Genomic DNA, 22,552 nt, shown 5'->3' with positions numbered 1-22,552 from the left:
TATGATTAGTATGATCCACTAACGATGTGTATCATATCATCTTTAACCATCTGAAGTAATTGAAAAGTGTACAGATGTAAATAATTATATAAATTCATATTCTGGATGCTTTATGTTGATTTTGTCGGCACTTTTTTGTCATAACGCAAACTTTTCTTTTTGAACACAACCAAATTGTACAGGGGTTATCTATATATGTACTGGATGCATTAATACCATCTTTAAAAAGTCAAAAATCTAATTAAAGGGGAACATTATCACAATTTCAAAAGGGTTAATAACAATAAAAATCACTTCCCAGTTGCTTGTTGTATTTTTTGAAGTTTTTTTCAAAATTTTACCGGTCCCGGAATATCCCTAAAAAAAGCTTTAAAGTGCCTTTTTTTCGCTCTCTGCCAAGACACTGTCCATTTTCCTGTGACGTCATACAGTGCTGCCAATACAAACAAACAATGACGAATACCACAGCAAGATATAGCGACATTAGCTCGGATTCAGACTCGGATTTCAGCGGTTTAAGCGATTCAACAGACTACGCATGTATTGAAACAGATGGTTGGAGTATGAAAGTACGGAAGAAGAAACTGAAGCTATTGAGCGAATAGCTATTGACGCTATTCATAGCCATACCATGGCCGAATAGCTGCGTTAGCATCGCCGGTAAAATGTGCGGACCAAACAATCAGGACTTTGGCATCTTGTGACACTGGAGCAACTTAAATCTGTCGATTGGTAAGTGCTTTTTCCCATTAAATGTGGGTGGAAGGAAACGTAATATAGTTGCAAATGCATCTGCAGGTTATCCATACATGTCTGTGCTATGTCTGCTTTAGCACCGACGGTAAATAGCATGTTAGCATCGATTAGCACAGCATGTTAGCATCGATTAGCTGGCAGTCACGCCGCGACCAAATATGTCTGATTAGCCCATAAGTCAACAACATCAACAAAACTCACCTTTGTGATTTAGTTGACTTGATCGTTGCAAATGCATCTGCAGGTTATCCATACATCTCTGTGCCATGTCTGTCATTGTCGGTAAAATGTCTACTTTTGCATCTTCAGGCCAGTGGTGCAACTTGAATCCCTCCCTGTTAGTGTTGTTACACCCTCCGACGAGGCATGATGTCTCCAATGTTCCAAAAAATAGTCAAAAAAACGGAAAATAACAGAGCTGAGACCCGGTGTTTGCAATGTGTTCGAGGAAATGAAAATGGCGGCTGTATTACCTCGGTGACGTCACGTTCTGACGTCATCGCAAAAACAGCAATAAACAGAAAGGCGTTTTAATTCGCCAAAATTCACCCATTTAGAGTTCGGAAATCGGTTAAAAAATATAGATGGTCTTTTTTTCTGCAACATCAAGGTAGATATTGACGCTTGCATAGGTCTGGTGATAATGTTCCCCTTTAAGGTTTTTACAAGGGTTTTTAAAGAGCTGATTTCAAACAAATATATGCAATAATTACCTGTTTTGCTTTTGCATGAAAAAATAGCGTGTGTGTGTGTGTGTGTGTGTGTGTGTGTGTGTGTGTGTGTGTGTGTGTGACATTGGGTTTAGGGTGGAATGGGGGGCCCTTCAGGAGTCCAGAATGTGGTGCTACGTCCCTGCTGACATAACTCAGTAAACTTAATGTTCCATGCTCAGACTTGTGGACTTTCATTTCTTGCTGCAATGACACTTTGGACAAAAGTAAAACCTAAGAGACATTAAATGCTCCCATCAGAGCTCTTCAATCGGTTCCACCGTGCATTTGTGAATAGACTATGAGTGAAATTGGAGAAATGATGATCGTCGGGCAACATTAAAGCCTCAGTCATGGAGGATTAACATATGCTTCCACAATGCGGACACGTTTAATGCGATAAGATAGCGTCACACATGGGAGGGGTGGGAGACCCCTGGTTGGTCGACGACTGAAGACACAGGCGAGCCTCCGTGGACACTTGGCTGTGTTTGACCACTGTGTCACTGACGCTTTAGGCCATTAAATGGTCCCTATTAAGTGGCGAAAGCTGAGGCGCTACAGTTTCTTACACTTATGTGGTCCACAGGCATCCCATAATCCTCAGCATATGGTCTGTGTGTGTCGACAGGCATGAAATTACATCAAGGGCATTTTTTGATAACTGTCAATACGCTCACAAAGACGGTCAGTCTTATTGACGCCAAAGTCAAGGGTGTGTGTGTGTGTGTGTGTGTGTGTGTGTGTGTGTGCGTGCGTGTGTGTGTGTGTGTGTGTGTGTGTGTGTGGGAGGGGTTGCCTGGGCACGATGACGGACCTGCAATGTCAGACAGATGCATGTGAGGACCGATCCAGAGGGAGCCTGATCTTTATTGATATGAGTAAATTGATATTGATAAGGATTTAGATTGCTATGGATTGTTTTAAACTGGGGAATAATAGAGAAGTCCTCAAAAAAGGACCACCGAGTCACTTATGCATGCCTGTGTGTTAATTGACTCTAAATTCTAAATAATTATAAACACATTTTAAAAAATCATACATTTTAATATCATGATAGATATGTATTTGTAATTTAAATAATAATAATAATAAATAGTATTTTTAACTCACTTTCTATTTCCAGGATCTCAAAGTGCTACAAAAGGAAAATACAAGACAACAAAACGTTAAAAGGAGAACCAATAAAATTATTATTATTATTATTATTATTTGTATTTGCTAACTCTAAAAGCAACTGACAGTATCACGGCCAAGTCAGACTTTTGAAAGGGTGGTATTCATTTATGCAATTAGAGTATACAATACTGCAGTGATTCTCAAATGGGGGTACGCGTACCCCTGGGGGTACTTGAAGGTATGCCAAGGGGTACGTGAGATTTTGAAAAAATATTCTAAAAATAGCAACAATTCAAAACTCCTTTATAAATATATTTATTGAATAATACTTCAACAAAATATGAATTTAAGTTCATAAATTGTGAAAAGAAATGCAACAATGCAATATTCAGTGTTGACAGCTGGGTTTTTTGTGGACATGTTCCATAAATATTGATGTTAAATATTTCTTTTTTTGTGTGTGAAGAAATGTTTAGAATGAATCCAGATGGATCTCTATTACAATCCCCAAAAAGGGCACTTTAAGTTGATGATTACTTCTATGTGTAGAAATCTTTATTTATAATTGAATCACTTGTTTATTTTTCAACAAGTTTTTAGTTATTTTCATCTTTTTTTCCAAATAGTTCAAGAAAGACCACTACAAATGAGCAATATTTTGCACTGTTATACAATTTAATAAATCAGAAACTGATGACATAGTGCTGTATTTTACTTGTTTATATCTTTTTTTCAACCAAAAATGCTTTGCTCTAATTAGGGGGTACTTGAATTTAAAAAAACTTTCACAGGGGGTACATCACTGAAAAAAGGTTGAGAACCACTGCTATAGTGCCACCTAGTGATCATTGAATATGTAAATACTTGCATTCATAAGTTGCATAGCTAAAGGTCAAATTCAAAATTGATATTCCTGGTAAGACATTTTATTTGCATCTTAGGTGTCGGATGTATCATTTGTATTTCAACCCATAGGGCTGCCGTTAAAAAAAATCACTGAAATATTGCACTTGGTTGACAAATGTTTCAACCTTAGACAATTACTGTAGTAACGTATATTTCTTTATCATTTTCATATTTAATTTATTATAATCGTATTTGAATTTAGTGTACTAAAAGTATTAGAAATCCACTAGTTATAATGTATCATCATCCTTTTTTTATGCTACGTGTTGCGTATATTATATTAATACCACATCAAAGTCCGATCAAAAAACCATTACGAAATATAATTCTTCCTAAACCACAACAAAAGAATAAAAGAAACTGCATGAGAGAAATGCTGTAAGCTTATTGAAGAAAACGGAAAGGAGCAGCCCACCAGAAAAGTGGTCATATTTTTGGAAAAAGTGGGTCAAAAAAAAAAAAAATGTATAAACACATACGCACACACACACACACACACACACACACACACACACATACATACATACATACATACATACATAAATACATACATACACATACATACATACATATACATACATACATACATACATACATACACACAAACACACATACATACACATACATACATACATGCATACATACATACATACACACACACATACATACATACATACATACATACATACATACATACACCTCAGTCTCCTTGGACACATCATCGCTCATCCATGCGGACTGGACACTGGCAGAGAATGGAGTCGGCTGTCTTAATTGCTTTGATGGGTCTGCTCCTGTCTCTGGCCATGCTCCCTCCAACCCAGCGGACGATGGCGTGGAACACCGCAGAGGCCACCACAGTGGATATGTTTCTTTTACTTTTTATTCATAGCTGTATGTAGAAGTGTCTGGTTGTATCTGCTGCTTTAATGTCTTTAATGTCCTATGTGTTCTTTAATGTTTGATGTGTCCCTCTTACACACATGTAAGAGGGATGTGTACTATGGCTATGAGTTGTTATTTTTTTCCCCTTGGCCTCAGTCTGGACCCCCTCTCCAGGGCCCAGGCTAACACCGATGCAGACCCGTCAGCGATCCTGTTCTGTCTCCCTTTAATGTTTGTCTGATCTTGAATGGGATTGTGCTGAAAATTTTAATTTTCCTGAAGGAACTCTCCTGACGGAATAAATAAATTACTATCTATCTATTTATCTATCTATACACACACACATACATACATACATACATACATACACACACACACACACACACATACATACACATACATACATACATACATACATACATACATACATACGTGTGCGTGCGTGCGTGCACACCAGCACCACCAAGCAGACTCAATTCCCTCCACCCTTACGACAAGGCAGCACAAGAGATGCTCAACTCCACCTCTGAGGACATCTCCAGAGGTGCATGATTGGCAGCAGCCTGGAAGCAGGAGTGGGAGTCGGCGGGGGCCCTCCCGAATCCACCGCTACATTCGGGACCCAGGAGATGGCGCCATCGGAGGAGACAACCTGCCACGTCAGCAATGGACCACGCTGAACCGTCTACGGACTGGGGTCGGTCGGTTTGGGTCATCAATGAAGATGTGGGGCTTGGCGGTGACCCTTAGCAGACCACCGACCGTAAAATCAACAAATGCCCCTTATATGGACCGCCCTCGGAAGCCAGCCTCTTCCACTTAGGACCAGAGATGTGGGAATGGCCACGCGACACCGAGTTAGACATCTGACGTTACCTGAAAGAGAGCGAGGAGAGCAATATGTGCTAACTGAATAACATGAACAATCATATTACAGTATCTGTATAGTATTAGCTCATATTTCATGTTTTTTGTTTGTACACAGCTCGCTCGACAGTGTATAAACTGTAGTTACACTGACGTGTGCTGCGTGTATCATGATCAATAATACAGTGACTCACTTGATGAACACTTGTCCGTTTGGTCAAGTTTTTTCAAGTAGACTTGGGGTAAGCAAGTATAGCTTGGCTCCAAGTTCCACATTTACAGTGGGGCAAAAAAGTATTTAGTCAGCCACCGATTGTGCAAGTTCTCCCACTTAAAATGATGACAGAGGTCTGTAATTTTCATCATAGGTACACTTCAACTGTGAGAGACAGAATGTGAAAAAAAAATCCAGGAATTCACATTGCAGGAATTTTAAATAATTTATTTGTAAATTATGGTGGAACATAAGTATTTGGTCAACCATTCAAAGCTCTCACTGATGGAAGGAGGTTTTGGCTCAAAATCTCACGATACATGGCCCCATTCATTATTTCCTTAACACGGATCAATCGTCCCGTCCCCTTAGCAGAAAAACAGCCCCAAAGCAGGATGTTTCCACCCCCATGCTTCACAGTAGGTCTGGTGTTCTTGGGATGCAACTCAGTATTCTTCTTCCTCCAAACACGACGAGTTGAGTTTATACCAAATTGAATACATGGATTGCATTCAATTTGGGAGGATTGGGAGAATGTCACGTGGTCAGATGAAACCAAAATAGAACTTTTTGGTATAAACTCAACTCGTCGTGGTTGGAGGAAGAAGAATACTGAGTTGCATCCCAAGAACACCATACCTACTGTGAAGCATGGGGGTGGACACATCATGCTTTGGGGCTGTTTTTCTGCTAAGGGGACAGGACGATTGATCCGTGTTAAGGAAAGAATGAATGGGGCCATGTATCGTGAGATTTTGAGAAAAAAACCTCCTTCCATCAGTGAGAGCTTTGAATGGTTGACCAAATACTTATTTTCCACCATAATTTGCAAATAAATTATTTAAAATTCCTACAATGTGAATTCCTGGATTTTTTTCACATTCTGTCTCTCACAGTTGAAGTGTACCTATGATGAAAATTACAGACCTCTGTCATCATTTTAAGTGGGAGAACTTGCACAATCGGTGGCTGACTAAATACTTTTTTTGCCCCACTGTATTAAGTCACACCAACCTCACTATCTCTGCGTCTGTCTGCTCCAACGTTTCAGCCTCTTCTTGTTCTCGCTTTTATAAGCAGCAGTTCATCTTTGGTATATTCAGGTTCAAAAAGATAAGGTTGTGAATCCTCATTTGTCCAACAATAGACGTCTTTGTTTTTGGTTACCAAGTCTGCCATGATTAGAACACAGTTGCGTTTGTTTCCGGAACTAGGAGCATGCATTAATAGTCAAAAGTGCGCTGCAATGGAAACGGAAATAAATGTATTGAGGAAAAAAGTTTGTTTAATGCATAAAATGACCCAAATACCATAAATATAGTACATATTACATATTGTTATGAACGTGTCTGTTACTACATTATTGCAGTTTGTATATAAAACCTTGATGGAGGGTTTTGAAGTTGTTTTAGAGGTCTTTGAAGCCGCGTCTTTCAAGCGTTTTTTATTATCTTTGGAATCCTAAAAAAAAAAATAAGACGTGTGTTCTTGTCTCTCATTATGATTGAGAACAATAGGCAATGTCCCCAAAAAAGTGCAGTTCGCCATAGGTGATTTTTGTAAGCCTGACCCCCAAAGGCAAATGATTTATTTGCATCTTAAAATGTAAAGTTGTTGAACATTGACACAAATGTATTAGTCGCCCCTGGAGGGAAAGTAAAAGTTGTAATGAATTGGTCAAATGGTTTTCCCTTTATAATTATCGCAAGGGAATTTGGTGAAGAAAATGTAATTCATGAACAAAGAGACTGAGAAATGCATATTGCAAACATGACACACAAACATTTCCAAAATCCAAGCTTAATTTCTCTTATTCCCCCTTGAAAAAATGTACTTACTTTTGTGGGATTATGTATATGTTAGTTATTTGTAAAATATTCTTTATTCATCCACCCATCCATCTTCTTCTGCTTATCCGAGGTCAGGTCGCAGGGGCAGCAGCCTAAGCAGGGAAGCCCAGACCTCTCCCAAGCCACTTAGTCCAGCTCTTCACAGGGGATCCCGAGGCGTTCCCAGGCCAGCTGGGAGACATAGGCTTCCCATCGTGTCCTGGGTCTTCCCCGTGGTCTCCTACCGGTTGGACATGCTCCAAACACCTCCCTAGGGAGGCGTTCGGGTGGCATCCTGAGCAGATGCCCGAACCACCTCATCTGGCTCATCTCGATGTGGAGGAGCAGCGGCTTTACTTTAAATTCCTCCCAAAGCTCATGACCATGGGTGAAGATGGGAACGTAGATCGACCGGTAAATTGAGAGCTTTGCCTTCCGGCTTATCTCCTTCTTCACCACAACGGATCGATACAGTGTCTGCATTACTGAAAACGCCGCACCGATCCGCCTGTCGATTTCACAATCCACTCTTCCCTCACTCGTGAACAACACTCCTAGATACTTGACCTCCTCCACTTGGGGCAGGGTCTCCTCCCCAAACCGGAGATGGCACGCCACCCTTTTCCGGGTGAGAACCACGGACTAGGACTTGGAGGTGCTGATTCTCATCCCGATCTCTTCACACTTGGCTGGGAACCGATCCAGTGAGAGCTGAAGACCTGGCCAGATGAAGCCATCAGGACCACATCATCTGCAACAAGCAGAGTTCTAATCCTGCAGCCACCAAACCAGATGCCCTCAACGCCTTGACTGTCCCTAGAAATTCTGTCCATACATATTTGAACAGAATCTGTGACAAAGGGCAGCCTTGGCGGAGTCCAACCCTCACTGGAAATGTGTTCGACTTACTGCCGGCAATGCAGACCAAACTCAGACACTGATCATACAGGGAGCGGACCGCCACAATAAGACAGTCCGGTACCCCATACTCTCTGAGCACTCCCCACAGGACTTCCTGAGGGACACGGTCGAATGCCTTCTCCAAGTCCACAAAGCACATGTAGACTGGTTGGGCAAACGTCCATGCACCTTCTAGAACCCTGCCAAGAGTCTAGAGCTGGTCCACAGTTCCACCACCAGGACAAAAGCCACACTGTTCCTCCTGAATCCGAGGTTTGACTCGGATTTAGTACACCTAGCCTCCTTTCCAGTACACCTGAATAAACCTTAACAGGTAGGTAAGGTTTATTCATTTATAATGAATAAATTATTTATTTATTAAGCTTAAATTTAAGCCTGAAGTTTTTAAAGAGGGTCATATTATGATTCTTTTTTTCACATTTAAAACACTTCCTAGTGGCCTACACAACAAGTAATGGTGATTCTTGGGTCAACATTGTTTGATTTGATTTTACAAAACTTCTTCAATCCACTTTTTGACCGTTTCTCCAGGATGCACAGTTTTGTGGGCGGTCTTATTTTTGGGGCTCCAGTTTGACTGCGCCAACTCCCCTTTAGCGATAATAATAACAATCTGCGTGATGCAGATTGTAGAGGGGCCGTGCCAGCAAAGTCGAGGGTTCCAGGTTTCGACTCCATCCTGGTCATTGCCGTTGTGTCCTTGGGCAATACACTTTACCTAGCCCATCACCCATCAGCACAATTTGTATAATTGTTGATGTGTGTGTATATATACATATACTGTATGTATATTTTGGAAAGCTATTTTTTTATTTTACATAAATTTAAAAAAAAAAAAAGAGTATGTTATTAGTACATAATTTAACATATTGTTTTTATGTTACATCTTTCAGCTCTATTTTTATATTTGTCATTGTTGTACAATGTAACACAAAGTAAAATACACCAGGGGAAGCGGCTGGTCTTTCAAGTAGGGAAAGCTATTTTTTTAGTCTCCAATAGATAGATAGATAGTACTTTATTTACCAATAGTACCAATAGCAGAAAAACTATATAAACATGCTGGATTTTACAAGGAAAACATGAAGTGAAGTGAAGTGAATTATATTTATATAGCGCTTTTTCTCTAGTGACTCAAAGCGCTTTACATAGTGAAACCCAATATCTAATTTTTACATTTAAACCAGTGTGGGTGGCACTGGGAGCAGGTGGGTAAAGTGTATTGCCCAAGGACACAATGGCAGTGACTAGGATGGCAGAAACAGGAATCGAACCTGCAACCCTCAAGTTGCTGGCACGGCCGCTCTAACATCACTTGTAAAATGATACATTTCTCCATATCAACAGAAACAACGCAATGAAAGTTGAAAAATGCTTTGGCAGTGTTTTGTATTTCGATATCGCTGATTCGCTCATGTTTTTGCAATCAAAAAGGGATTCAACCAAGAGAGGTCATCCAATCATCATGCGGAAATCCAGCTACCCCTTTCAATCACTCTTATTGTTTATATTTTATCGACGTCACGTCCGGCTAACATCTTGCACAGTAAATATGCGTGGTGGTCAAGCTCGAGCCGTACTCAATGGGTTTTAGGCATCCAATAGCCTTTCTCGAGGAAATATGCCCTATGCTTGTGGTGTTTTTGGCTGCATGAATCATTCAAATCGCGAAAAAGATAAACTTTTCTTCAAAGTTCCTCAAGAAGTAAACAAAAAAGGGCGTAAGAGTGCAAGATTTTACAAAACAACAACAAGAAAAGCATGTTTGATTGATTGATTGATTGATTGAAACTTTTATTCGTAAGTACATATTCCGTACAATTGACCACTAAATGATAACACCCGAATAAGTTTTTCAACTTGTTCACGTTAATCAATTCATGGTACAAATATACTGTATACCAGGGGCGCTCACACTTTTTCTGCAGGCGAGCTACTTTTCAATTGACCAAGTCGAGGAGATCTACCTCATTCCTATTCATAATTTATATTTATTTATTTATGAAAAATAAATTTTTGTTAACAAGTTAATGGTGTTTAATGATAATACAAGCATGTTTAACACACATAGATTCCTTTCTTTCATGAAGACAAGAATATAAGTTGGTGTATTTGATTCTGATGACTTGCATTGATTGGAATTAGACAGTGGTGCTGATAACGTCCGCATTTTCAAATGGAGGAAAAAAAAAGTCCTCCTTTCTGTCCAATACCACTTGAAAGTGGTTGGATTTGGCATCTCATTTGTCCAACTTGCATACTCGTTTTCAAACACTTTGTTATGAGAGTAGCATATGTGTGTGGCCCTTTAATGTCTGGCAGCAGGTGAGTGACATCAGTGAGTGTGCGGGTGGGCAAGCAAGTGAGAAAGCGGTCGCTGAGGGCGGGGGAGAAAAAATAGCTTGTGCACGCTAGCTTTCTGAGACTCTTATTTTGTTAGCACAGGCAGGATGAAACAGGTCTTTTATGGTGAAGACAGGAACTGTGCAGTCGGTCTTTAGAGTTTTGACAGTAGGTACGGAGTCTCTAGAAATAAAATGTTTTTCTCTGCGTCCGCCCTGTTAGTGATTTTTTTCTTAAATATGAGCTCGCAGCAGCCAGCGTCATCTCACAAGATCCTCGGGTGCCGAGAATGTCAAACAACTGACGAAAGTGAAGTCTTGGTATGATTGATGATTGCTCATTTTTATGTATATTTTTTAATGCCTGGCTTGAGATCGACTGACACACCCTCCGAGATCGACCAGTCGATCGCGATCGACGTAATGCCCACCCTGCTGTATACTATCAGCATAATACAGTCATCACACAAGTTAATCATCAGAGTATATACATTAATCATCAGAGTATATACATTACACAGCTCAGACTTCAGTCTAAGCGAGGTGGTATTGTATCAAAAATAATTCATTAGTATTGTGGTACTGTACTAATATCGGTATACAGTACAACCCTAGCGGGTACTAGACTGGCCTGCCTGCAGTCCAGACTTGTCTCCCATTGAAAATGTGTGGCGCAATATGAAGCCTAAAATACCACAACAAAGACCCCGGACTGTTGGAACAACTTAAACTGTACATCAAGTAAGAATGGGAAAGAATTCCACCTGAAAATTGGTCTTTTCAGTTCCCAAACGTTTACTGAGTGTTGTCAGGAACGCACACAGTGCTGTTTACACCATCACTCATGAGCCATTACGCATAGAACGCAACAAACAACAACCCTAAAATCTTAAAACTGCGTCAGAATTAAATAAAACTAAAATACTTTCTGACCGTTTATGTGATTGCAGTATTTTGCAGCATGTTTTACGGTGCTTGTAGTTTTGGAGCGTTCAGACCAGGGGTCTGAAACTCACAGCCCACAGGCCCTTATTTATGGCCCTCTACTTAATGTCAGTTTAGAGCAAACACGGCCCGTGCACCCTAATAGTTAAATATATTATGCAGGGCTGGCAAAAAAAAGTTACACTATGATTAATCACAAAAAATTATCGAGAAGGGCGTGGGTTGTTATATGGTCAATGATCCGGTCAATGCATATGTCTGTGTAGGACTCACCCTGGTGTGCTTGCTGGCAAATTTTGCTTCAAAATAAAACCAGACATGATTTCAAATAAATTTGTTGTGTGCAAATAAATGATGTACATTCAAGTGAAACATGTTTAAAAAAAATGCTCCCATATAACATTCTGACAATAAGATCACATTTTTGTGCCAAAATATCAGGGTCTTTTTTTAGTTAATTTAAATCATACAAGTAAGCAATTTACTGTGATTTAAACACAATTAACCCAAACCAAAAAGTGTGATTAATCTGATTTTAGAAAGTAATCATTTGACAGTATTATTATGGCAATGTGATTAATCTGATTTTAGAAAGTAATCATTTGACAGTATTATTATGGCAATCTTGAGTACGACTAGACACTGGCTAAAATAACGGTGCAACACATACACATTGGGCAACTCAAAGAGCAACTTGCGTTAAGCAAGCTTAAGTGTTAACAAATTTAGTCACATGGTTAAAACATGATTCTGAAGTGAATACATTGTGCAGCCCTTGGGTGTATTGAGTTTGAGAACCCTGTTTGCTACCTGTAAATATGGTGAACAATCACGTTCCACCATAGTCGCACTATTTTTAACTGGCTCCGGACAATAAATCATGACATTTTTCAACACATGTGCGCAAATAAATGATGTGCATTTAAGTGGAACATGTTTTGATACATGTTTCCCGTATAACATTCTGACATTAAGATTACATTTTTGTGTCAAAATATCAGGGTATTTTTTTAGTTCATTTAAATCATTCAAGTGAGCAATTTACTGCGATTTAAACAAAATTAACCCAAAGTGTGATTAATCTAATTTTAAAAAGTAATCTTTTGACAGTGGCAATCTTAAATCCTACTACATGCCCTAGAATGTTTTAAATTCTATCAAAATCACGTCTTTCAAAGGTCTCAAAAAATATATTAACAATATAGCTGTGTTGCTCGGTTGGTAGAGTGGCCGTGCCAGCAACTTGAGGGTTCCAGGTTCGATCCCCGCTACCGCCATCCTAGTCAATGCCGTTGTGTCCTTGGGCAAGACACTTTACCCACCTGCTCCCAGTGCCACCCACACTGGTTTAATTGTAACTTAGATATTGGGTTTCACTATGTAAAGCGCTTCGAGTCACTTGAGGAAAAAGCGCTCTATAAATATGATTCACTTCACTTCACTTCACTAGTCACATGGTTAAAACATGATTCTGAAGTGAATACATTTTGCAGCCCTTGAGTTTATTGAGTTTGAGAACCCTGTTTGCTACCTGTGAATATGGTGAACGATCACGTTGCACCATAGTCGCACTATTTTTAACTGGCTCCGGACAATAAATTATAACATTTTTCAACATATGTGCGCAAATAAATGATGTGCATTTAAGTGGAACATGTTTTGAAACATGTTTCCCGTATAACATTCTGACAATAAGATTACATTTTTGTGTCAAAATATCAGGGTATTTTTTTAGTTCATTTTAGTTATTCAAGTGAGCAATTTACTGCGATTTAAAGAAAATCAACCCAAACCTAAAAGTGTGATTAATCTGATTTTAAAAAGTAATCTTTCGACAGTGGCAATCTTAAGTCCTGTTGGAATTGGGGGTTAAATAACCATAAATGACACATGGTTAAAACATGATTCTGAAGTGAATAAATTTTGCAGCCCTTGGGTGTATTGAGTTTGAAAATCCTGTTTGCAACCTTTAAATATGGTGAACAATCACATTCCACCATAGTCGCACTATTTTTTAACTGGCTCCGGAGCAACTTGCGTTAAGCAAGCTAAAGTGTTAAAAGTTAAAGTACCACTGATAGTCACACACACACTAGGTGTGGTGAAACGTGTCCTCTGCATTTGACCCATCTCCTTGTTCACCAAATGGGAGGTGAGGGGAGCAATGAGCAGCAGCAGTAGTCACGCTTGGGAATCATTTTGGTGATTTAACCCCCAATTCCAACCCTTGATGCTGGGGAACATTATCACCAGACCTATGTAAGCGTCAATATATACCTTGATGGTGCAGACAAAAGACCACATGTTTTTTAACCGATTTCCGAACTCTAAATGGGTGAATTTTGGCGAATTAAACGCCTTTCTGTTTATCTCTCATGTGGTGATGACGTCAGAACGTGACGTCTGCGAGGTAATACAGCCGCCATTTTTATTTTCCACACATTACAAACACCGGGTCTCAGCTCTGTTATTTTCCGTTTTTTTGACTATTATTTGGAACCTTAGAGACATCATGCCTCGTCGGTGTGTTGTCGGAGGGTGTAACAACACTAACAGGGAGGGATTCAAGTTGCACCACCGGCCCGAAGATGCGAAAGTGTCTGCCGCCAGACCCCCATTGAATGTGCCGGAGTGTCTCCACATTTTACCGGCGATGACAGACATGACACAGAGATGTATGGATAACCTGCAGATGCATTTGCAACAATAAAGTCAACAAACTCCCAAAGGTGAGTTTTGTTGATGTTGACTGCCAGCTAATCGATTCTAACATGCTACGCTAATCGATGCTAACATGCTATTTACCGGCGGTGCTAAAGCAGACATGGCACAGAGATGTATGGATAACCTGCAGATGCATTTGCAACTATATTATGTTTCCTTCCACCCAAATTTAATGCGAAAAAAACACTTACCAATCGACGGATTTAAGTTGCTCCGGTGTCAAGAGATGCGAAAGTCCTGATCGTTTGGTCCGCACATTTTACCGGCGATGCTAACGCAGCTATTCGGCCATGCTATGGCTATGAATAGCGTCAATAGCTTCAGTTTCTTCTTCAATACTTTCATACTCCAACCATCCGTTCCAATACATGCGTAATCTGTTGAATCGCTTAAACCGCTGAAATCCGAGTCTGAATCCAAGCTAAGGTCGTTATATTTCGCTGTGGTATCTGCCATAGTTCGTTTACATTGGCAGCACTGTGTGACGTCACAGGGAAATGGATAGTCGCATCACAAATAGCGAAAACCAAGCACTTTAAAGCTTTTTTTAGGGATATTCCGGGACCGGTAAAATTTTGAAAAAAAACTTTTAAAAATACAACAAGCCACTGGGAACTGATTTTTATTGTTTTTAACCCTTTTGAAATTGTGATAATGTTCCCCTTTAATAAGTCCCATTTTTATAGTCTTTGGTATGACTTGGTTTTGAACACATGGCGGACATTCTAACCACAAGGCCACTGAGCAGTTAACAGACTTAGTCACATGGTTAAAACAGGATTCTGAAGTGAATACATTGTGCAGCCCTGGGGTATATCGAGTTTGAGACCCCTGTTTGCTAGCGGTAAATATGGTGAAGGGGAAAAGTTCCTTAGAGAGCAGCACACTGATTCCTGGTCTAATTAGCGTCCATGAGCAGTTGGTAACAAACACCATCTAACACGGTTGACAAACAAGTTGACATGAGCACACTTTTAGTCCGTTGCGCACTCAGAAACACATCCATCTCCCCCTTTTTTTTTTTCTTTTAATAGCGCACATGCACCGCCTGTACTTTACAGATATCAGCTGTTATCCTGTCCAGCATCAGTCCCCAGGCACTATGCTAACAGCCGTCTCTACAAGCCAATTTACAAGGATTCCGGTCATGTTTACATTAGCCCTCTCTCAGTGCATGAAAAGAGCAGGGCCGTGGCGGAGAATAGAGATGAGCAAATATGAATAATTCAATTTTCCTTCCGGCTATTAACACATTTGCCTTGAATAAAGTGATAATAGGTTATCATCTGTGAAATGGAAATTTCATAACAGAGACGGTGAGAGGAGTGTCTCCGGTTACACCAGAGGAAATTAATTTCACAGCACATCTGCTCCACAAAGCCGGCCCTCCATTGCTAAGTACAAGAAAATGTAGTCGTTCAGCTCTGCTTGCTTTCTAATTAGATTAGCGCGCTTATTTGAAGGCGGGAATCCTCAGTCGAGTCAAAGGAATTAGTGGTTCCCTATTACAGATACCTAATATTTATAATAATGAAATGATTTAGCCAATTAGGAAGATGTTAAAAAAAAAAAAATTACCTCATAGCCAGATAGTATGCAGTCTAGGCTTGTATGGTATAACAGTATTAGTAGAGTACCACGATACTAATGAATCATTTTCGGTACTATACCGCCTCTGAAACGGACCGGCACCCGCGTCGTCGTCACGTCATGTCATTGCTGGTTTACGGGCAGAGGAGCATGTTTGGCAGCGCACAATCGCAGAGTACTTACAAGCAGAGACAGTGTGTGGACAAAAAAGGGAGAACGGATGCATTTTGCCTTAAAAACTAAAGATAAAGGTGAAGTTATAAAACGAAACGCCCTCAGGAAGAGGTGCTTTAAGACAGTGGTTCTCAAACCTACTCAGTGGCCTAGTGGTTAGAGCAGGGGTAGGGAACCTATGGCTCGCGAGCCAGATGTGGCCCTTTTGATGACTGCATCTGGCTCTCGGATAAATCTTAGCTGACATTGCTTAATATGATAAGTAATGATAAATGATAAATGGGTTGTACTTGTATAGCGCTTTTCTACCTTCAAGGAACTCAAAGCGCTTTGACACTACTTCCACATTTACACACACATTCACACACTGATGGAGGGAGCTGCCATGCAAGGCGCCAACCAGCACCCATCAGGAGCAAGGGTGAAGTGTCTTGCTCAGGACACAACGGACGTGACGAGGTTGGTACTAGGTGGGATTTGAACCAGGGCCCCTCGGGTTGCGCACGGCCACTCTCCCACTGCGCCACGGCCACTCTGCCACTGCGCCACGCCAATGAATGATTCCATTTGTAATCACAGTGTTAAAAGTAATGTTCAAAATATAAAACATTCTCATGCATTTTTAATCCATCCATCTGTTTTCTACCGTACCCGTTAAATAATTTGCGTTAATGGTAAGAAGTTATTCATTTGTTATTGGTTAGTGTAAGGCTTGCCCTCCTGGGGTTTTTCAGACCACCAAGGACCGACATGAGAGCCTGTTTCAGGGTTACAATATTGTTTTATTTTTCAATAAGTCTCTCAGTTGCTTTCCAGCAATTGTATTTTTCTCTTTCGTTTTCGCTCGCGCTCTGGCTCCAGCCCCAACCCCGTCTCTCCTCCTGGCTGCTGCTTATAACAGAGCGACAGGTGATTAGATAACAAGGTCCAGGTGGGCCATCTACGCACCTGTCGCTGATTTCGAGGCCGGTCCTGGCACAACCCAGTTCGCTGCAGGCCAGCAGGCCACGCCCCCTCCACAGTTAGCTCGAGAATAACAATTTTATTACAAAGAATAAGAGACCTATTATACTCTAGAAATGTTGGTCTTACTTAAAAATGCACGCGTTTAGTTTTGTTCGGTGTAAAAAAATATATTATATGGCTCTTACGGAAATACATTTTAAAATATATGGCTTTTTGGCTCTCTCAGCCAAAAAGATTCCCGACCCCTGGGTTAGAGTGTCCGCCCTGAGATCGGTAGGTTGGGAGTTCAAATCCCGGCTGAGTCATACCAAAGACTATAAAAATGAGACCCATTACCTCCCTGCTTGGCACTCACCATCAAGGGTTGGAATTGGGGGTTAAATCACCAAAAATGATTCCCGGGCGCGGCACCGCTGCTGCCCACTGCTCCCCTCACCTCCCAGGGGGTGATCAATGGTGATGGGTCAAATGCAGAGAATAATTTTGCCACACCAAGAGTGTGTGTGATAATCATTGGTACTTCAACTTTAACTTTAAATGGGGGTACGCGTACCCCTGTGGGTACTTGAAGGTATGCTAAGGGATACGTGATTTTTTTTTTTAAATATTCTAAAAATAGCAACAATTCAAAAATCATTTATAAATATATTTATTGAATAATACCTAAACAAAATATGAATGTAAGTTCATAAACTGTGAAAAAAAATACAACAATGCAATATTCAGCTAGATTTTTTTGTGGACATGTTCCATAAATATTGAATTATTTTTTGTGAAGAAATGTTTAGGATTAAATTCATGAATCCAGATGGATTTCTATTACTATCCCCAAAGAGGGCACTTTAAGTTGATGATTACTTCTATGTGTAGAAATCTTTATTTACAATTGAATCACTTCTTTATTTTTCAACACATTTTTAGTTATTTTTATATCTTTTTTTCCAAATAGTTCAAGAAAGACTACAAATGAGCAATATTTTGCACTGTTATACAATTTAATAAATCATAAACTGATGACATAGTGCTGTATTTTACTTCTTTATCTCTTTTGTTCAACCAAAAATGCTTTGCTCTGATTAGGGGGTACTTGACTTAAAAAAATGTTCACAGGGGGTACATCACTGAAAAAAGGTTGAGAACCACTGCTTTAAGACATGGCTAGCTAACGAGTGACTAACGTCCATACTTTTTCGGCAGTGTTTTAAATCACTAATCCTCGCCTCGATGCCGACAAATAAAGTACGTTTCTTACAAGTATCATCCCTGCAGGACGAGGAATAGCTAAAATGCTTCACTACACACCGTAGCTCACCGGCATCAAAATGTAAACAAACGCCAATGGTGGATCTACACCTACCATCCACTGTAATGATATCAAGCACAGTAGCGTATCTAGTCGATACTACTGTGATTACATCGAAATGTTTTGGCATCACAACATCTTTTTTCGTTTTTTTTTTTTATTCATAATATGTTTATAAACTCAGGAAATATGTCCCTGCACACATGAGGATTTTGAATATGACCAATGTATGATCCTGTAACAACTTAATATCGGATCGATAACCAAATCTGTGGTATCATCCAAACTAATGTAAAATATCAAACAACAGAAGAATAAGTGATTATTGCATTTTAACAGAAGTGTAGATAAAACATGTTAAACGAGAAAGTAAGCATATATTTACAGTAAATGAACAATTAGATTAATAATTCATTTTCTACCACTTGTCCTTTATAATGTTGACAAAATAATAGAATTATAAATGACACAATATGTTACTGCATACGTCAGCAGATTAATTAGGAGTCTTTGTTTGCTTACTTCCTACAAAAAGACAAGTTATTTTGTATGCTCACTATGTTATTTGAGGACTGAATTGCAATAAGAAACATATGTTTAATGTACTGTAAGAATTTTTTGTTAAAATAAAGCCAATAATGCAATTTTGTGTGGTCCCCTTTATTTAAAAAAGTACCAAAAAGTATCGAAATAATTTTGGTACAGGTACACAACACTAATGCAGTCATACATATTGTGGTGTCTGGTGCATTTCTACAGGGGACATTTAGTTTTTTGGTCTTTTTATTTTGTCAGAGGGGCACATTGTTGCAATGCAAAACAAATATGCCCACTGTAGGGGACGCTGGTCGTCAGGAGGCTTTCAAAGGGCAGTATAGACATCAATGCCTTTCCTTCAAAAACCCGAGCCTGTGCAGCAATCAAAAGTTTAATGAAAAATAAAGTGTTCTTTCCCCGTCTTTTGTTGAAACGATAAATCAATCTTAGAATTGAAAACTTTCGGTGAGAGGATAAGGAAGTGACAGTTATGATGTTGATGGCTATCATAAGGAGGCCAACTGTGGTGCTGAAGGTGTCAAACCTCAAAGGGATTAAACTGACTTTGTTGCTTTACCGCACCCCTTTTCATTTGTTTCTATCATTTTTTTCCCCTTCTTTTGTTTGTTGTGTTTTATTGTTTACTGGTGGACAGCTGTAAATGATAAGAGATTGGAGCCACCTATCTGAAATGGGAATCAGCAATCCCACGGTATGGCTGAGAGACTCGAAGCAGCAGACTTCAGTAGAGGAGAACACGATCCAGCACCTTCGGGCTATTTCTGTCACCAGGTGGACACCTGTTGGACTCCAGAGCAAGCATTCTGAAAATGCAGATTAATACCTACAAAAATAAACAGACACTCCCTTGTTACCAATTATTTCTTATCGATCAGGATAGTGCTAGTTTAAACTTTAGAACAGTGGTTCTCAATCTTTTTAATGTTCTCAAGAGGAGTAGTTAAAAATTCAACCAGAAGCTTGCCAGAAGCTTGTGGATGGCTACCAAAAGAGCCTTATTGCAGTGAAACTTGCCAAGGGACATGTAACCACATATTAATATTGCTGTTTGTATACTTTTGACTCAGCAGATTTGGTTACATTTTCAATAAACCCATAATAAATTCATAAAAGAACCAAACTTCATGAATGTTTTTGTGACCAACAAATATGTGCTCCAATCACTCAATCACAAAAAAATAAGAGTTGTAGAAATTATTGGAAACTCCAGACAACCACGACATTGTTCTTTACAAGTAAGGACTATATAAATAAAGTAAAATATTGGTTGGTTGATTGTTCGATATAACCTTCTAAAAACCAGTGTCCCCTGCAAGGGACATGCATCATAAGCAGAGGTGGGTAGAGTAGCCAGAAATTGTACCCAAGTAAGAGTACTGTTACGTTAGAGATTTATTACTCAAGTAAAAGTAAGGAGTACTCACCCAAATATTTACTTGAGTAAAAGTAAAAAGTATGTCGTGAAAAAACTACTCAAGTACTGAGTAACTAATGAGTAACCTGTTCATTTAATGATGACGGCAACAAATAATGCACAAAAACATAAGAATGAACAAATTCAGAGCCAGGGCAAAGCAATTAAAACAATAATATATCCATCCATCCATCCATTTTCTACCGCTTATTCCCTTTCGGGGTCGCGGGGGGCGCTGGCGCCTATCTCAGCTACAATCGGGCGGAAGGCAGGGTACACCCTGGACAAGTCGCCACCTCATCGCAGGGCCAACACAGATAGACAGACAACATTCACACTCACATTTACACACTAGGGCCAATTTAGTGTTGCCAATCAACCTATCCCCAGGTGCATGTCTTTGGAAGTGGGGGTAATATATATTAAATCATATTTATTTGGTTTTACTCTGTATTGAAAAATATTGGGAAAATGAATTTTACCTTTGCAACTTCATTATACTATTGGCTAAGTTTTATATTCATAAATGTAAGTTTCTCAATACCCGACCTCTTTTTTGTGCCTTTAAGATTTAGAACTCTACAGTAAAACACTCTACTTCGAACAAACAAACAGCTGTGAAAACGATGATGCGGTGTTCGAAATTTAAGTTATTTACTGAGATTGAGTGAGCCTATGGCTTTGTACTTTGTTTATTTTATATATGTATTGTTTTTTTGTTTTTTTTACAACCCCCTGGCGCTGTTTTGTACAATTATTATACTGTTTTGTACTGTTTCTGTACTTACTTTATTATTTTCTACTTTTTGTAAATGTTGAAATTTATACATAAAGGTGTATAAAAAAAAAATTACAAAAATGTGCAGTTAATCACGTGACCACCTGGCTCCGTTTGATTGGTGAAACAGAGTCAAAGGTCAACAGAGACTGCATTTAATTGGTGAAACGCAGGCATGTGATAGATCCTGCTTTGAAGGTCTGTCTGACCAACCAAAACAAAGAAAGCGTGCATTTACAGATCGATAAAAATCAGTAGCGAGTAGCGAGCTGAATGTAAATAAATGGAGCAGAGTAAAAGTAAAAGTAAAAGTATGTTAGACAGTACTTCATTTATTCCGTCAGGAGAGTTCCTTCAGGAAAATTACAATTTTCAGCACAATCCCATTCAAGATCAGACAAACATTACAGGGAGACAGAACAGGATCGCTGACGGGTCTGCCGGCTTCCAGCACCCCTTACAAAAAAGATGACATACAGGTAAACAAGGGGGGTGGCGGGTGGGGAAGAAAAAAAATAGAAGATTAAAATAAAATTAAAAAATCGGTCTTAGCCTAGGCCCTGGAGTGGGGGAGCAGACTGAAGCCAAGGCGAGAAAAAAAAACAAAAAAAAAACAACAACAACAACTCATTGCCATAGTACACATCCCTCTTCCATGTGTGTAAGAGGGAAACATCAAACATTAAAGAACACAGAGGACATTAAAGACATTAAAGCAGCAGATACAACCAGACACTTCTACATACAGCTATGAATAAAAAGTAAAAGAAACATATCCACTGTGGTGGCCTCTGTGGTGTTCCACGCCATCGTCTGCTGGGGTGGAGGGAGCATGGCCAGAGACAGGAGCAGACCCAACAAAGCAACCAAGACAGCCGACTCCACTCTCGGCCAGTGTCCAGTCCGCATGGATGAGCGAGGATACGTCCAAGGTGACTGAGGTGTCCGACACCTGCTCACCCAGCCAAGACACCGCGAAGCCTCTTGGCTGGGTGAGCAGGTGTCGGACACCTCAGTCACCTTGGACGAATGTTGCATTAAAACTACTCTGAGAATTACAATTCATCCCAAAAGTTACTCAAGTAGATGTAACGGAGTAAATGTAGCGCGTTACTACCCACCTCTGATCACAAGGCAATTTCTCTTCTGAAATTTGTAAACCTACTACTAAGAAAATGTCAAAAGTGCAGAGGACGCAGGCTCTCAGGATGATATCTAAAATAAAGCATAATAAAGTACAGGTCAAGGCCCTTTTTGCTTAGCGCACAGAATTTAGATCATTACGGCGTCCGTGCTTTTTAGGTTATCTCGTTTTCATTACAATTCCCCACAACTCCTCTTACTCTTGCTCCATCCTTTCCCAGATCACAGCAGTAGTGTTGCAAGGCACAGAATTAAGACGCCATTGTCCTCACACTATAGTCCAATCCACTGCTCTTAAATTTGTAATTTCACCACCCCGCTGCAGCAAAGCCCTGTTTCTTCGTAAAAATCATTAAGGGCATCGAGGCCTGGAGTATCATCAACAATGACAGGTAAATATTTAGTCTC

Source organism: Nerophis ophidion, linkage group LG11 (assembly GCF_033978795.1).
Source record: "Nerophis ophidion isolate RoL-2023_Sa linkage group LG11, RoL_Noph_v1.0, whole genome shotgun sequence".
Lineage (NCBI taxonomy): Eukaryota > Metazoa > Chordata > Actinopteri > Syngnathiformes > Syngnathidae > Nerophis > Nerophis ophidion.
Note: the sequence above shows the minus strand (reverse complement) of the source record.